The 17,206-nt window shown below is 39.6% G+C and overlaps 1 protein-coding gene across 20 annotated transcripts in view; it reads left to right on the forward strand.

Moving 5' to 3' along the window:
• The window catches only part of DST (dystonin), a 490,174-nt gene that overhangs the window by 91,903 nt on the left and 381,065 nt on the right, over positions 1-17,206 (forward strand). The window contains exon 1 of one of the 20 annotated variants that reach the window (XM_053222647.1): positions 818-943. The exons of the other annotated variants lie outside the window; for them this stretch is intronic. The gene's annotated coding sequence lies outside the window, so the exon portion shown is untranslated. Of the gene's footprint in view, positions 1-817; positions 944-17,206 lie in introns of those variants that run through there. 20 annotated transcript variants of the gene reach the window in all.

Raw genomic sequence — 17,206 nt, forward strand, 5'->3', positions numbered from 1 at the left:
AGGGAATGAGGAATTTAGGCGGTAAGCTAGGGAGGATGTAGGATTCAGAAAGTTCTTTCTTAAGATGGGAGACATCTGAGATGTTTTGGTAAGAGGAAAGGGAGGCCTTCTTTGGGCCTACACAGAATGAAGGTGGAGGTAAGAGCAGAAATAGAGACATTTTGGGATTGATGGAGGTTGTTAAATAGGAACAGTGCTGACGGCCTAATTTGACATTAGAAATTTGTACACTTGTCAGGGGATCAAACTGACTGGTTGAATAATATTTTCAAAGCAGGTTTTTGCAATTTAGGATCAGGAGTTAAGGTGAACATTTTGGTTGATACAACATGGAGGATGGAATTGATAGCTCTAGAAAAGGTGGCTAGGATATCGATGTCAAGAGAATGCTCGAAACGATACACCAGAAGATGAGGAAGATGAAGAAGAACAGGAAATCATAAGGGCAGTAATGGATCTGATGATGAACAAAGAGGGTTGGAGGTCTGATTAACCTGAGAAGTGCTGAGAAAATTAGCCAGAAATTTGAGGTCATCTTGTTGGATTGGAATGAGAAGTTTCAGAGTTGGTTCAATTCCAGTGATGTCATCCAGAATGGGGCCATGGGTCAGAAGAGGAGAGAAGGTGAAGATTATTTGAGTTCAGAAGGTTAGGAACTTTTATGATCGAGGTGTTAGATGGCTCATCCAAATGATGTGGAAATCTTCCTGGATGATGATGACACTCAATGTGGTGATGAAGCATTGAGTCAGATGCCAAAGTCCTTAGTGAATGAGGAGGTGTGGCCAAAGGTTGGACAATTCAGAAAGGAGAAGGGAGTGGCATTGGATGATACTGGGATGTAAGAGAGGGGCAGGCTTTTGATGGGATACACGGGAAAAGGAGCAGCCTCTGGTAGAGGAATGCAGGGATGCCGAGAGTGGGCGCTTAATAAGTGATTAAGGTAAGGCAAGCAGTGGAGTTGGTATTTTTCTGTGAGAAGGTGGAGTTTGTTGACTGTGAAATGGAGGTTCCAAAGGGCATCTAGAAAAGTTGACAGGGAGGGCAGTGGTGGAGGAGGTATAGATAGGAGGATGATAGTCTTTGAGAGGACAGTTGCCCATGGGGCTTGAATTTGAGGCAGTAGCCAACGATGGCAGAAGTGAGTGAGTCCACCTGTACAGAGATGTCAGCGGCTTGAGAAATGGACCTCAGTGAAGTCATCTACACCAAAGGTCTTCAGCCTTGGTGCAGACCAGAAGGCCAGGTGGTCTGTCCCTTAGATTCTAGTCTGTTCGTAGTCTGACAGACTTAAATACATTATTGGTTCTAAAAAGGTTTGGAGCTTGAACTTAAACAGTCTTAAATTAAGTGACTGCAAAATAAATCACTATTTCAACAGGCAGCTGTAATTCAACGTTTATATAATTGTACGTAAATGAAATTTAAAATCAATTCAAAAAGTTATTTTAGCAAAATTTATGGAAATAAAGCTCTTTCAAACATTTGATGAAAAAATATGTAAAATGTATCTAATTGTAAGTCTGATGTGATATGGGAAGAACTTCTAAAACAGTCATAGGCCTGTAAACATCTCAAAACATCTCTGGCTTGGGTTCTAAATATAAGCTCCGTGAGGAGTTGTTCAGAAGGTGTTAGTAAAGATAGGAAGGGGATCCACTAATCTGAGGAATCGTCTCTCTCAAACACGTTAATTTTGGTATCTGCCTTTGGTGATTTGGAGGCTTAATTTATTATTTCTTTGAGATCTTTTCAATGTCATGTGATTTGCAGTGGGGGTGGGTGGTGAGAAAGGTTAGAAAGGGCAGGTATTCTTCAGGCTCATGTAGGAAAGGATAAAGAACTAGGAGTTTTAAGACCTAGATTTAAGCTAGAACAATCACTTTATCTCTTTGAGCTGTAGTTTTCTTAGATGTAGAATGAGAACAACAGCAATATATATACCTCATAGGATTGTTGCAGAGAGTCAGCAAGATAATATTTTGACAATATGAGCTATAAAATGCCTCACAAATGTAGTTATGATTCACAGGGTTTTGGGTGGCATGATGGTAATAAAGAGAGGTAAAAAAAAGTAAGATGATTAATACCTGACACCCTCTTATCACTGGCTGCATGCCTGGCCTGGTTTGCCTTTCTTTCTATCTATCTATCTATCTATCTATCTATCTATCTATCTATCTAGTACCCACAACCCATTGTTCAAAACAAAAGCTAGGATCTTGGCCAGGATCTGATCTCTGTCTAACCATATGGTCTCTCCAGCCACCTGACTGTCAGTACTCAAGGTAGCCATCATTCAGAAATATTTATATCATTCTCTTGTGTGCCTTTTCAGAGTTTATTGCCTCTCTGTGTATTCCTAAATAATTCATATTTAAAATTTTTAGGTGTTTTTAACTTAATAAGAAAGATGATCATACCTTATGTAATTATTTGGAATGCACTTTCACTTAATATTGCGTTGCCAGTGTTCAGCCGTGCTGTTGCATGCCATTGCAGTGTATTCATTTCGACTTTTGTGTGAATGTGCCAGTTTGTTCATTTACTCTTGTAGATGGGCATTTGTTCCCAGGCCTTTACTTATTTCAGTGCTACTCTGCGTTTTCTGGCATATGCCATTTACACTGCATGTGTAGGTTTTTCTTGGATATATGCTTAGCAGAAGTGCTACATCATACGGCATACATGAAAGTTAAACAGTGAAATGATGTCAGACTGGTTTTCAGAGTATTTGTACCACTTATACTTCCATCTACCATGGGTAAGTGAGCAGGAGTAGTCTTGATATTAGACTTGAAACATTTTTGCCAACTGAATTCATGTAATGTGTTATCTCACTGTGGGTTTGTTTTGCTTTACTCTGATCAGTAATGATGCCAAATATCTTTTCATATGCTTAGTAGCCATATACATTTCCTCTCCTGCAAAATGTCCATTTCATTTGCCCCTTTCCCATTTGGTTGCTAATGTTTCTCTTATCGATTTGTGGGAGTTCTTTATATATTTCTGTCCACTGGGTTTTAACTTAAATTATTATATTTTTCATTGCTTTGTTCTTTTTGGTAATTTCTTATACCTAACTCCTATTTTTAATGTCTTTTCTACTTTGTTTATGTGGATAAAATACACTTGTTTTATATTTAGTGTCTGATAATATACCTGAAGGTTTTGTCTATGGGTTTGTGTCTGTATGTTGTGCTTGTAGTCCCACCAGTGGGGCCTTGTCTCATTATGCTTTGCAGCTTTTATTTATTTATTTACATTTATTTATTTATTCATTTATTTATTTTAAAATATTTACTTTTGAGAGAGAGAGAGAGAGAGAGAGAGAGAGAGAGAGAGAGAGAACATGTGCAAGCAAGGGAGGGGCAGAGAGAAAGGGAGACAGAGGATCCAAAGCAGGCTCTGTGCTCTCAGCAGGGCTCGAACTCATGAACCATGAGATCATGACCTGAGCTGAAGCTGGACCCTCAACTGATTGAGCCACCCAGGAGCCCTGTTTTGCAACTTAAAAAAAATTGAGGTACAATTGACATACAACATTATATTGGTTTCAGTTGTATAACACAATGAGTCATTATTTGTGTATATTACAAAATGATCGCCACAGTAAGTCTAGTTTAAACCCCCCTCCCCTACTTCCAGAGTGACATTTTTTTTTGTGTGTGATTAAAGCTTTTAAGATTTTTTTCTTAGCAACTTTTTCAAAATATGCAATACTACATTAGTAACTATAGTTGCCACACTTTATATTACATCAACATGACTTACTTTATAACTGGAAGTTTGTACCTTTTGACTCCATTCACCCATTTCACTCATCCCACCTATCTCGGCTTTGCAACTTTTTATCATGAGCTTTCCTCTGCTGGAATTTTGTGGGGGTTTTAGAGTCCTGGATTGAAGGTACATTTCTCCAGAGAGGATCTTCTTTTATTTTTGCCAGGCTTTAGTAACTGTGGGAAATCTAAAAGTAAACTTTTAGTGTCAGAGTTTTTCATACTGGCTAGGTGCTGTAGTTGGCCACAAAACACACATGAGAACCAGCTTGCGGTTGTGAAAATGTTTTTCCTACTGTGTCCAGCCTCAGGCCTCAGACAGACAAGTGTCCTTGCTCTCTGAGGGTATTTTGTTTAGTATTTCTAATTCATACTTCCCCTGGCTTTATTTGTGAGTGTTCTGATCAGACTGCCTTTCTTCTTTGTCTTCTGTCCTTGCCCTTGGTCATCAAAGTGAACCTTTAGGTCTCCCTAAAGGTGTGTCATCTCTATTTTTGTGTTTTTGCTTCTTCATCTCTCTGGCTTCTGAGGGTTTCCTTAACTTTCTTGCCACCTCACTGATGCATTAAGATATATATATTGTTATTTTATCCAGCATTTTAATGTGTAGTAGGAAGGCATGTTAGGATGCCAAGTTTGCAATATGTCTGGGAAACCCTCGTCTTATTTTTCTGACTAAATGGGTTCCCCTAAATGGGTTCTCTTAGGTCAGAGCTGTGGGTACCCCAAAGTTCTAGCTTCTGTCCCTAGAGCCATCAAGAGTTAAAAAAGCTGATCATTACAGTTCATTCTCTCCCCATCTCTGGCCAGGGGGTCAAGACGTGACTTTTAGCATTTCTAGTATAATTTCATTTCTACGGAGGGCTGTGCAGTACACTGAGCCAGCTGCTTCTCATCTCTTATCCTTGAAGCAGATGACACGGCACCTTCATTTCCTGCAGACAGTAGAATTCATGCTCATATAGGGTATTGAGAAATACTCTAGTGACTCACTGATTTTTAAGTGTCCAATTTCATATTGACAAATACATATTTGTCATTTCAGTTAAGCCAAATCAACTTTTTAACGGTATGATGTTTTGTTACAGTTGAACATAAAACGTCAAATAGAGAAAATATTTCTGACAAAAAAATCCAGATAAATGAGTGAAATAGCAATTATGGTCATCAATTTATTTTATTTCTTAATTTTATGTATTGTTTTTGGTAACTAACAACTTTAAAAAAAATGCTATAGTCCAAAATACACTTTTTTGAGAGACGGATGAGTTATGGGATTAGGAGAGGATATTTTTTGTTTTCTTTTTTCTTCTTTTTTTAATGTTTATTTATTATTTCGAAAGAGAGAGGGGAGAGTATGAGGAGGGGAAGGGCAGAGAGAGAGGGAGAGGGAGAATCCCAAGCAGGCTCCCCACTGTTAGCGCAGAGCCCAACACAGGGCTCGATCTCATGAACCATGAGATCATGACCTGACCTGAAATCAAGAGTCAGATGCTTAACTGACTGAGCCACCCAGGCGCCCCTATTTTCTTTCTTATATGTGATACTCAGTATATGCTATCTCTAATCCACTAGATTTTAAACTTAGTTCAGGATAAATTTATTATGTAAACAGGCTGTGTATAAGTTTGAAGGCAAAACTTTAGAGATATTGGAATTTGGGCATTAAAAAAAACTTTAGAGATGATGGATCCATGGACAATTTAGAAATCTCAAGTCATCCAGCCTGAGTTGTCACTTTAAGGAATCAAGGCTCAGAAAAATGACCCAAGATGCCACATATCATATGTCCTGAAACCTTCAGAGTCACAACTGGAAAGAGGACCTCTAGGTTGAATACGTTTATGCTATATTATTTCCCGTTTATATGCCATGGTGAGCTAAGCTTGTCAAGTTTTTTTATTTCTATAAATTAAAAACATGAATATTTACATGTTTTATAAAATGAACTGACTCCCTCCCCATGCTTACAATTAATTTAGAAAACCTAGACATTTCACGTTAAAAAAAAAAACGAATAATCTTCAGAATTTATGGAAGTATTAAGCAGGCAACAGAGATTTCTTAAGTGTATTTCTAGAATACATGTAATCTCCATGACTCCAGGCAAACTTGTCTGTTTATTAGAGAAAAGAATGAGGAAGTCTGAGATGTAGACATTTCAGGATACTAGGGAAGCGAAAGCTATAGCTTCTTCTGAAACAAGAACACTGCTTTTTATAAACAAATGACTACCATTGTTTCCTGTTTTAAATTGTCTCCGGTTTGGAGACATTATCAGCTCTGTGGTTCCAGAGATAACCATAAATAAGTGAAACTGTGCAAGAAAAGAAGTTATAAAGACACAGACATTTTATGATGGCAGCATTTTTATTGTTGCTCATTAAGGACAGTAACAGTGGCTGGCATTTCTTAAGCACTTCCTGTGAGCCAGGCACTGTGCTAGGCAATGGGCAGTAGCTCACTTAATCCTAACAGCAACTCTAGGAAGTAGATTTTCTTTATACATTAGAGAACCCAAACTTAAAAGGGTTAAGTCCAACAGTCACATAGCCAATCAGTGGTGAAGCTGGACCAGGAGACATTGTTCTGTCAGACTTGAGACCTCAGTTCTTTATTTTCCCTCCTATAAGTCTGTGTTTTTTACAAGCCTGTCACAAGGAGAGGAACACTGAAGAGTGAATCTCTAATGGGAGAATTTCAGACATTATGGCACCAGTTTTGATAGATCTTCTGACTCCATCGGATCACGTGAAAGATTATGTTCTCACTGGAGAATGAGGAAGGCAGGTGAGAAGATAAGGCCATCATCTGCTTCTATGACTCTGCAAAGAGGTGATGATGAGGCTCTACTCTGAACTAGGGAAACGGGAGCGGATTGTTGCATTTAAATGAAAACATGTGCCCTACACAGTATTTCCCTTGAGTAGTATTCTGAATTAGGGCCAGACTGTATTTCTGCTAGTATAGAGACTTGTTTGGCTCACTGCATCTCTGTACTGTGATAGACTGGCTCTAGGAAAAATTATGAGGTAGGCAAAGCTTAACTTGCTTTACCTCTAAGAGTGCCAGTGTTCCCTCTTCCTCTTCCTCTTTGTTTGTTTGTTTCTTTCTTTCTTTCTTCCTTTCTTTTTCTTTTTTGAGAGAGAGAGAGAGAGAAAGAGAGAGAGCGAGCGAGCATGTGAGTGAGGGGCAGAGACAGAATCTCAGGAGGGGCAGAGGGAGAGAGAGAGAGAGAGAGAGAGAGAGAGAGAGAGAGACAGGAGCAGGATTTACCCGAAGTGGGATTTGTGTTTACCTGGAGCAGGGCTTGTGTTCACCCAAAGTGGGGTTCGAGCTCACCTGATGTGGGACTCGAACTCATGAACCACGAGATCATGACCTGAGTTGAAGTCAGATGCTTAACAATTGAGCCACCCACCCATGCTCCTCCTCTTCCTTTTATCAGAATATTTCTTCAGGGGGTGCCTGGGTGCCTAAGGTGACTAAGCATCCGACTCTTGATTTTGTGTGCTCTTTCTCAAAATAAATAAACTTAAAAAATTAAAAAAACAATATTTCTTTAGGATGTAGTCCGATGACCTTATTCACACTAAAGTATAAATGACTGATACCACTTACTGTTTTCTATCTATGAGAAGTTTGATTAGAAATAAAAAGCTTTAAACCCAAAGGATGAATCATTATTACTGGAAATTTAGGCATCAGTGTGTAGGTGATATGAAAGGGGGTAAAGTTTTTTTCAGGGTGATATCACCAAGATGATGACATAGGTCATTCCTGACTTTGCTTCCCCTCACAAGAAGAACAACTAACATATAGTCCAGAACAAGACATCCCTGAGAGGATCCTAGAATACAGGGTTGAGGTTGAAGCCCCCCTACACCTCAGAGACCAAGACAGACACATTAGAAAAGTAAGAGAAGCGGCTACTCTGTGACTGCACTGCCCCTCTCCCAGGTCAGTGCAGTACCATGTAGATTGGTCTGCCCTGAGCCTGTGGTCTCTCCAGGGGGAAAAGAGAACCCAGGGGGACAACCAGCCTCTCCCAGCATTGTGGGTCATTTTGTAGGAGTGCCTACTCTGATCTTGCACTGCAGAGACTGCAGGGGAATCTGCATCCACTAGGAATCTGACTGATGGAGAATGGGGAAGGGTTTGCCTCAATTAGCACACGAATCTTAGCAGACTGACCTTATAGTAGTGCCTGAGTAGTAATCCCAACCAGCAGTTTTGTTAATCTGCAGAACCAAGTTGGACATGTACTCTGACCAGGGAACTTGGTGGAGTGCAGATCTGCCTGATTGAGTTCCTCACATGAGGCGTTTTTCCAGTCCTAGAGCTCAGTTGGCACATGTCCAGGCAAGGTGCTGAGCCACCCCACCCACTGTGGAGAGTGCCTTCCAGCTCCATCTGACTGGAAGGGCTAGCAACAACTCCTGGAAGCTGTGTAGCCCAGTGGCACTCAAGCCAAGAAGTGGGCTAGCAGAGCAGATTGTCCTCAGAGCAAAGCCAGTACTGGTTATGGAGCATTCTTGTGCTACTGCACAGGTAGGGAGATTAATTCATAGCCAAGATTGAGGGTAGTTCTCAGCCCCTGCTACCTGGAGAGCTTATTTGGGAAATTGGGAGGAGCCCAGAGTGGCCCTGTCCCCTCCTGCCCAGGCAAGGGAGCTGAGACTGCCTGATTCAGATTCTCAAATGAAGTTTTGCTGGCTCTAGAGCCCAGTTTGCTCACACCCAGGCAAGGTGCTGAGTCACAGCTTCACTCACTTGGAGAGAGAATTTCTGTCTCATCGGATCAGAAGGGCTGGAGACAGCTCTTGGAAACTCTGTAGGCCAGTGGCACTTGAACTGAGAGAAAGGCACACAGAGCCAATGGTTTGCAGAGCAAAGCTAGTGGCCCTGTTCAGCTAGGGAACTTGGGGTGCAGGTCAGCTTGGGTTAAGATAACAAAGAGCTTTACTGATTTTCAAGTGGCTTCCCCTGCAGTGCCTGGGCAGGGAATTGAATTCATAGTCCCGTTCATGCCTGTCTGACCATGGAACCTAACCAGAGCGTTTGGGAAGCTGTGAAGCCCATATAGCAGTCCCATGGCTTTCCTTGTCTACAGAGTGAAACCAGTGGCCTCACTTGACCATGGAATTCAGTGCCCACCCAAGCCTGATCTGGGCTCCCAATTAGTGGCACAGACCCTGGGTTCTGGCCTGCTACTCTGTAAGGGCAAAGAAGTCAATTCATAGCCTCATCCATTACTGAATACAGTCCCCAGTCCTGACCATCTAGCAAGCCTCACCAGAGAAGTCAGGCAACTGCGGAGCCCATCCTACAGCCTCACTTGGGGACGGAACCAAGCCAGCAGTCTTAGCCAACTGTTCGCAGCCAGTGGCACACTCTCCCATCCCCATCATCATAGCTTGAACAGTTGCCTTGCCCCAAAATAGACCATAATAGTAGGTCTCTTCTGTCCAAAGACATTACCAGCAGACACACCCAGAAACCCAAACTGAGCTGACTGGTGAAGAACTGTCTCTCCCAAAGCAAATCTACAAAGTCTGAAAGAAGAGCCTCATTATTCAAATATTCCAATGTAATGGATGAAGGATCATGAAAAATTAAGTAAATATGATACCACCAATGGAAACTAATAAGACTTTAATAACTGACCCTAAAGAAATGGAGATTTATGGGATGCCTGTTGGTATGGGGTATCTGGCTCAGAAGGTAGAGCATGTAACTCTTGATCTCAGGGTTGTGAGTTCAAGTCCTATGTTGGCATAGAGCTTACTTAAAAAGTAAATAAATAAAAATGTGAAAAAATGGAGATTTATGAACTGTCAGACAAAGAATTTAGAATAATCCTCTTAAGGAAGTTTAGTGAGCTACAAGAAAATACAGATAGATAACTACATGAAACAAGGAAAACTGCACAAGCAAAATAAGTTTGATGGAAATAGCAACAATCAAAATAAAAAAACAAAAACCAGAGAAATCTTAGAGTTGAAAGTTAAAAAAAACTGAACAGAACAATTCAATAGAGAGTTTCAAAAGTAGATGCAGACTATGCAGAAAAAGAATTACCCAGTTAAAGGAGAAAAAGAAAAGACTGAAGAAAGCTGACTGGAATTATAGGACACAGTGAAAATAAACAATATTTGCATTATGGGAATTCCAGAAGAGAAAGGGAAACGGGCAGAAAATATATTTAAAGCAACAATACCTGAAAACTTCTCAAATCTGGGGAGAGAAATGGACAAACAGATCTACAAGGCCCAAACAACTCAAATAGAGTGAACCTGAATAGGGCTACACTGAGACACGTTATAATTAAATGGTCAAAAGTCAAAGAAAGAATTTTATGAGCAGCAAGAGAAAAGAGAGAAGTTACATGCAAAGGAACTCCCATAAGATAATTGGTGGATTTCTCAACAGAAACTTTTTAGGCCAGGAGAGAATGGGATCACATATGCAAAATATTGAAAGAAAATAACTATCAACCAAGAATTCTGTTCTGAAGGTGTCCTTCAGAAATGAGGAAGGAGAAAGACTTTCCCAAACAAACAAAAGGTGAGGATGTTCATGGCTGCTAGAACTGCCTTATAAGAAATGGTAAAGGGAGCTCTTTGAAGGGAAGTAAAAGAATGCTAATTAACATAAAAACACAAAAAGATTATATAAATCTCACTATAATGGTAAATATATAGTCATAGTTAGATTCTGCAACATGGTAGTGTAATGGTACGTAACTCACAATTTTAGCTTAAAAGGAAGAAAAATAAAAATAGCAAAAGTATCTATAAATACAATAATTTGTTATTAGTTACATGATATAAAAAGCAGGTCAATTGTAAAGCAATAACTTAAAATGTGAGGGAGAGAGGGAGTAAAAGTGTTGAGTATATGAATTCTATTGTAAGTTGGTATCAGTTTAAAATAGCGTGTTACAAATTTAAGATGTTTTTATGTAAGCCTTAGGGTAACCAGGAGGGGAAATTTTATAATAATTAGACAAAAGAATACGGTAAAGAAATCAAAGTATACCAGTACCAAAAGATATGATCACACATACAAAAACGACAGTAGGATAAGAAACCAGGAACAATGGATCTATGAAATAAGACAACCAGAAAATAATTAACAAGAAGGCAATGGTAGTGGTATCTTGTCTGACCTAAATGGCAGGAAATCTATATAGATTTCAATAACAGGAAGTCAGTAACAAGAGGAAAATTGGAAAGCTCACAAACACATGTTAAACAACACTCTTCTGAACAATCAAGGGATCAAAGAAAAAATTAAAGGATAATTAAAAAGTTTCTTGAAGACTGAGCCCATGTGCTCGCCACTCAGTCTTTCCATCCGGGAACACCCATGACTGTGACCACGTATTCAGTGATAAGGGAAATGGCCGCCAGTGTCACAGAATCCGTGTGGTACATTACAGCCCTTATTCTCTGAACACAGGGCAAGTGCACTAGAAATCAGCACTTAAAAGACAGCTGAATGCCCCCTAGATGATGGAGACTGGAGAATGCACCCTTAATGACTCATGCGTGAGAAAATTCAATGCAGGTTGTGAAATATTTAGACCTGAACAGCCCAGTGCCCACCTGTGGGAGGCAGCCAGAGCACCTCCGGGAGGACAAGAGGAGAGACAAGCTGGAGAGATGTCAGACACACAGGGGCAATGCAGCCGCAGTGAGACTGCTGCGTTTCAAACCAGCGGGTAAACATAGAACCCCCTCTCTCTGATCCATTCTGGCTGGTATTCCCCTTGCACCAGTTAAATCTTTGAAATATCCCCCTGACTAGAGGAAACTTCCTTTCCCCAAACGTATTTAAAAACAAAAGGGATGTAAAATAAAATGATTTAAGTACCCAGCCCTAGGAGGGAAAAAAGGCAAATCTAAAGGAAGCAGAAGGAAGGAAATAACAAAGAGCAGAAATGGGGAAACAGAATCCTATGGATCAATAGGGAGGATCAGTGAGACAAAACTGGGCAAAATCGGCACACCACTGAGGACGACAGGCAACCCCGCTTTCCTTTTCGTAGCAAACTCCCTGCTGAGAGGCGTGTCTCACTATCCTGAGCCTGCATCCCGCACTGTGCTGCAAGGTCACTAAGTTTGAGCCAATGAGATGAGACTAAGACTGTGAGCTCCGCCCCAAGGGCAGAGTCACAGGGACTCAGTCATGTGCTAGGGCATGGGCAGCAGGACCCAGTGATCCAGGGGAGAGGTGGATGCCTGGCTTATTGAAGCCCCTGCATTTCTGTCACAGCAGCTTAGCATCTTCTCTAAAAAATAGCAAAGCTGTGGAAGGCATAAATAACAGCAAACAGCAATCCCAGGGCATTAAAAAACACCAGGGATACAGTGTGGTTTATGATCAGAATACCTCGTCATGTGTCTGGATGTGTTAAGAGAAAAGGGAGGAGGAAAAACTCCTGTGATCTTTTTAATGAAAAACAGAAAAAACATTCTAAAAAAAAAATCAGTATTTGTTCATGATTAAGAACCCCCCCCCCCGCCCCAAACTCTCAGTAAATTAGGAAGAGGAAAACTTCTTAACCTGATGTGGCTCATCTGGCTTTTGTTCTAGTGTCTGTAGTGCTTTCCTGAAGCTGAAAGCCTTTTCCAGACTTCCCTGTGACCTGGGTTACAGCCCAGCAGTGCGCAGAGGTAGAACTTCCAGGTGGCAATGCCTGGAGGAAGTGGGGCAGGCAGGGGGAACAGATTTTGGGGAGAGTACAATGGCTAGTACCCTGGTTCTTCAGGGGCAGCTGTACCACACTTGTACCCAGTTTTGTGTCTTCACCTAAACATTGTTAATAAACTTCTGTTTACCAAAAAAAAAAAAAGTTTCTTGAGACCAACAGAAATGGAAACACAACACACCAAACCTTAGAGGATGCAGCAAAAGCAGTTCTAAGGGGGAAGTCCATAGCAATAAAAGCCTGCATTAAGAAGCAAGAAAACTCCTAAATAAACAATCTAACTTGATGCCTTAGGGAGCTTGAAGAAGAAAAAAATGATCCCAAAGTTAGCAGAAGAAAAAAAATAATAAAGAGTGGAGCAAAGATAAATGAAATATGGGAGAGAAAAACAATAGAAAAAATTAACCAAACTCAGGGTTGGTTCTTTGAAAAGGTAAACAAAACTGACAAACCTTTAGCTAGACTTACCAAGGAAAAGAGGGAAGGCCTAAATCAACAAAATTATATATTAAAAAGTACACATTACAACTACACCTCAGAAATCCAAAGGATCATAAGATGCTAGTATGAACAACTATATGCAAGGAACTGGACAACATATAAGAAGTGGAAAAATACTTAGAAACATACACCTTACCAAGACTGAATCAGGAAGAAAGAGAAGTATCAATAGACCAAATACTAGTAAGGAGATTAAATCAGTAATAAAAAATCTCCCAATGAAGAAAAGCTCAGTACTGGATGCCTTCACTGCTAAATTTCAGCAGATATTTATTTTTTATTTTTAAAAAAGTTTTTAATGTTTATTTGTTTTTGAGAGAAAGAGACAGTGTGAGTGGGGGAGGGGCAGAGAGAGAGAGAGAGAGAGAGAGAGAGAGAGGGCGACACAGAATCAGAAGCAGGCTCCAGGCTCAGAGGTGTCAGTACAGAGCCCCACATTGGACTGGAACCCACTAACTGTAGATCATGACCTGAGCCGAAGTTGGACACTCAACTGACTGAGCCACCCAGGGGCCCATAAGCAGACATTTCAAGGAGGATTAACACAAATCTATCTTAAACTCTTCCAAAAAATGGAAGGGGGGGGGTTGAAAACAATCCCAAACTCATGTTTCAAGGCCAGAATAATCCTGATATCAATACCAGAAAAATACACTACTAGAAAGGAGATCTACGAGCCAGTATTCCTGGTGAATCTAGATGCAAACATTCTTAATAAAATAATAGCAAACTGAATACAGCACATTAAAAGGGTCATTCACTATGACCAAGTGGAATTTATCCCTGGGATGCAAGGATGCTTCAACATACACAAATTAATTATTGTGATAAATCACAGTAATAGGATGAAAGAAAAGAATTATATGATCATCTCAATGGATGCAGAAAAAGTGTTTGACAAAATTCAGTATCTGTTCATGATAAAAAGGTCTTAACAAATTAGGCATAGAAAGAACATATCTCAACATAATAAAGGCTATATATGTAACATACTCAGTGGTAAAAGGATGAAAACTCTTCCTCTAAGGTCAGGAATAATACAGGGTGACCACTCTCACCACATGCATTCAACATAGTACTGGAAGTCTTTGCTAGAGCAGTTACTCAAGGAAAAAAAAAAAGGTATCAGAATCAGAAAGGAAGAATTAAATTGTCTTTATTTGCAGACAACATAATTTTATGTATAGAAAATCCTAAAGACTCAACAGAAAAATGGTTAAATCTAATCAATGATTTCAGTAAAATTTCAGGGTACAAAATTAACATACATAAATAAGTAGCATTTCTATATATTAACAACAAAATTTCTGAAAAAGAAATTGATCCCATTTACAATAGCATCAAACATAATAAAACAGGAATAAATTTAAGGAGGTGAAAGATCTCTACATTGAAAATCGTAAGACATTGAGGAAAGAAATCAGAGTAGACAAATAAACGGAAAGGTATCCTGTGTTCATGGATTTGAAGAATTAATATTGTTAAAACATCAATACTGTTTTTATAGAAGTAGAAAAAACACTTCTAAAATTTATATGGAGCCACAAAAGACCCTAAATATCTAAAGAAAACCTGGGAAAGAAAAGCAAAGCAGTATGTATCACACCTCCTGATTTCAAGCTATAGTATAAAGCTATAGTAATCAAAACAGTATGGTAGTGGCCTAAAACAGACAATTTGACAAGTGGAACAGAATAGAGAGCTTATAAATAAGCCTAAGCATATACAGTCAACTAATATTTTACAAGGGAGCCAAGAATACTAAGTGAAGATGGGGCACCTGGGTGTCTTACTTAGATAGTTAAGTGTCTGACTCTTGATCTCAGCTCAGGTCTTGATCTCAGAGTTGTGAGTTCAAGCCCGAACTGCATTGGACTCCATGCTGGGTGTGGAGCCTACTTAAAATACAGCAGCAGCAGCAACAACAACAACAACAACAAAAACAAACTCAGTGGAGAAAGGATAGTCTCTTTAATAAGTTGTGCTGGATATTTATATGTAAATTGGATATTTACATTTAAAGAATGAAACTGGACCCATATCTTACACCATTCACAAAAATTAACTCAAAATGAATTAAAGATTTAAATGTAAGATGTGAAACAATGAAACTCCTGGAAGTAAACACAGGAAAAAAACTCCTTGACATGGGTCTTGGTAATGATTTTTTGGATATGACACCTAAAGCACAAACAACAAAATAAAAATAATCAAGTGGGACTATATCAAACTAGTAAGCTTCTGCACAGCAAAATAAACCATCAACAAAGTAAAAACAACTTATGGACTGGGAAAAACTATTTGCAGACCATATATCTCATAAGGAGTAAATATCCAAAACATGTAAATACTACAACTTAATTGCAAAATGAAACAACCTCCAATAACAAAAACCTCCCCTAAAACTTGCCCCTCCAAAAAAAACCCTAACAACACAAAAATTAAAACCAAACCCCTCCCCCATATAGCCCAATTAAGAAACAGGCAAAGGATCTGAATTGACATTTCTCCAAAAAAGATATACAGAAAGCTAACAGGTACATGAAAAGATGCTCCACATCACTAGTCAGCAGAGAAATGCTAATTAAAACCACAATGAGATGTCACCTCAGGCCTGTTAGAATGGCCATCATCAAAAAGATAAGAGATGATAAATGCTGGTGTGGATGTGGAGGAAGGGAACACTTGGGTACTGTTAGTGGGATTGTAAATTGGTACAGCTGCTATGGAAAACAGTATGGGGGATCCTCAAAAAATTAAAAATACAACTACCATATGATCCAACAATTCTACTTCTGGGAATATATCCAAAAGTAATGAAAATACTAACTCAAAAAAAAAAAAAAAGGTATCTGCACCTCTGTGTTCCTAGCAGTGCTATTTATAATAGCTAAGGCATCAAAATGAACTAAATGTCCACTGATGGATGAATGGATAAAGAAATTATGGTATGTATATACAATGGAATATTATTCATCCATAAAAATGAGGAAATCCTGCCATTTGTGACAACATGGATGGGCCTTGAAGGCATTATGCTAAGTGAAATAAGTCAGAGAAAAACAAATACTGTATGATCTCAGTTATATGTGGAATCTAAACACACACATAAACACTGCAAAAAAACTCTAACTCAGGGGTGCCGGGGTGGCTTAGTTGGTTAAGCGTCTGACTCGGCTCAGGTCATGATCTCACTGTTCGTGGGTTCGAGCCTCACATCAGGCTCACTAATGTCAGCCTGTCAGCACAGAGCCTAGAGCCTGCTTCAGATTCTGTATCTCCCTCTCTTTCTGCCCCTCCCCTGCTCATGCTCTGTCTCCCTATGTCTCTCAAAAATGAAAAAAAAAAGTTAAAAAACAAAATTTAAGGGGCGCCTGGGTGGCTTGGTCCATTGGATGTCTGACTTCGGCTCAGATCATGATCTCGCGGTCCGTGAGTTCGAGCCCCACGTCGGGCTCTGGGCTGACAGCTCAGAGCCTGGAGCCGGTTTCGGATTCTGTGTCTCCCTCTCCCTCTGCCCCTCCCCTGTTCATGCTCTGTCTCTCTCTGTCTCAAAGATAAATAAACGTTAAAAAAAAAATTAAAAACAAAACAAAAAACCCAAACACAGAAAAATACATCAGGCTTATGGCTACCAGAGGTGGTAGGTGGAGGGAGGGGAAATTGGAAGAAGATGGTCAAAAGTTGCAAATTTCAATTATAAGATAAATAAATACTAGGGATATAATATACAACATGATGACTATAGCTAACACTGCTGTATGATATATAGAAAAGTTTAAGAAAGTAAATTCTATGAGTTCTTATCAGAAGGAGACAATTTCCTCCCCTTTATTCTTTTTTTCTTTTTATTGTATCTGTTTGAGTTTTTAAAAAATGTTTATTTATTTTTGAGAGAGAGAAATACACAGTGCAAGTGTGGGAGGGGCAGAGAGAGAGAGGGAAACACAGAATCTGAAGCAGGCTCCAGGCTCTGAGTTGTAAGCACAAAGCTGGACACGGGGCTCAAACTGCTGAAGTCCTAAGTTGGATGCTTAACTGACTGAGCCACCCAGATGGTCCTATTATATCTGTATGAGAAGATGGATGTTGAATCTATTGTGGTAGTCATTTCACACTATCTGATAATCAAAGCATCATGCTGTATGCCTTAAACATATACAGTGATGAATGTAAATTATTTCTCAATAATGCTGGAAATTTTTTT

Source organism: Acinonyx jubatus, chromosome B2, assembly GCF_027475565.1.
Source record: "Acinonyx jubatus isolate Ajub_Pintada_27869175 chromosome B2, VMU_Ajub_asm_v1.0, whole genome shotgun sequence".
NCBI lineage: Eukaryota > Metazoa > Chordata > Mammalia > Carnivora > Felidae > Acinonyx > Acinonyx jubatus.